The sequence below is a fragment of the Triticum aestivum genome, unplaced genomic scaffold (assembly GCF_018294505.1).
Source record: "Triticum aestivum cultivar Chinese Spring unplaced genomic scaffold, IWGSC CS RefSeq v2.1 scaffold26135, whole genome shotgun sequence".
Classification (NCBI taxonomy): Eukaryota; Viridiplantae; Streptophyta; class Magnoliopsida; order Poales; family Poaceae; genus Triticum; species Triticum aestivum.
This window is the reverse complement of record NW_025289912.1, coordinates 1-1076: the sequence shown is the minus strand read 5'-3', so window position 1 is coordinate 1076 and position 1076 is coordinate 1. Positions and strand designations below refer to the sequence as shown.

The 1076-nt window shown below is 52.8% G+C and overlaps 2 non-coding genes and 1 pseudogene across 2 annotated transcripts; all 3 read right to left on the bottom strand.

The window, feature by feature from the left end:
* On the bottom strand, window positions 1–98 carry LOC123178825 (uncharacterized; annotated as a pseudogene).
* Window positions 99–395: 297 nt separating this feature from the next.
* LOC123178824 (5S ribosomal RNA) lies at window positions 396–514 on the bottom strand. The gene has a single exon (XR_006489884.1). It is a non-coding gene; the product is annotated as a 5S ribosomal RNA (ribosomal RNA).
* Window positions 515–808: 294 nt separating this feature from the next.
* On the bottom strand, window positions 809–927 carry LOC123178823 (5S ribosomal RNA). The gene has a single exon (XR_006489883.1). It is a non-coding gene; the product is annotated as a 5S ribosomal RNA (ribosomal RNA).
* Between the last annotated feature and the right edge of the window lie 149 nt (window positions 928–1076).

Genomic DNA, 1076 nt, shown 5'->3' with positions numbered 1-1076 from the left:
CCAGGAGGTCACCCATCCTAGTACTACTCTCGCCCAAGCACGCTTAACTTCGGAGTTCTGATGGGATCCGGTGCTTTAGTGCTGGTATGATCGCATCCGACATGTTACCCCGGTCTTCGTCCCTTATCCTTGCCCCTCCCAGCTCCACTACAAAGACGATTGCACATTGCTTTGGCCGCTCCCTCTCAACTACGGTGACGAGTTTAACGCGGTTTCCACCCCTCCCTCTCAACCGCACCAGTGCACGCTTGCCGCGCCACAACGCCGACGCTGGACCCGTGAATCGTGAGCACCCAGCTATGACTTACCGCACTCGTGCAAAATAATAAAACACGGTAAATATATTACTTACACGTGCGTTTTGTTTTGCAAGCGGCGCGAAAAAAATTAAAAAGGGAATGCAACACGAGGACTTCCCAGGAGGTCACCCATCCTAGTACTACTCTCACCCAAGCACACTTAACTTCGGAGTTCTGATGGGATCCGGTGCTTTAGTTCTGGTATGATCGCATCCGACATGTTACCCCGGTCTTCGTCCCTTATCCTTGCCCCTCCCAGCTCCACTACAAAGACGATTGCACATTGCTTTGGCCGCTCCCTCTCTACGGAGACGAGTTTAACGCGGTTTCCACCCCTCCCTCTCAACCGCACCAGTGCACGCTTGCCGCGCCACAACACCGACGCTGGACCCGTGAATCGTGAGCACCCAGCTATGACTTACCGCACTCGTGCAAAATAATAAAACACGGTAAATATATTACTTACACGTGCGTTTTGTTTTGCAAGCGGCGCGAAAAAAATTAAAAAGAGAATGCAACACGAGGACTTCCCAGGAGGTCACCCATCCTAGTACTACTCTCGCCCAAGCACGCTTAACTTCGGAGTTCTGATGGGATCCGGTGCTTTAGTGCTGGTATGATCGCATCCGACATGTTACCCCGGTCTTCGTCCCTTATCCTTGCCCCTCCCAGCTCCACTACAAAGACGATTGCACATTGCTTTGGCCGCTCCCTCTCAACTACGGAGACGAGTTTAACGCGGTTTCCACCCCTCCCTCTCAACCGCACCAGTGCACG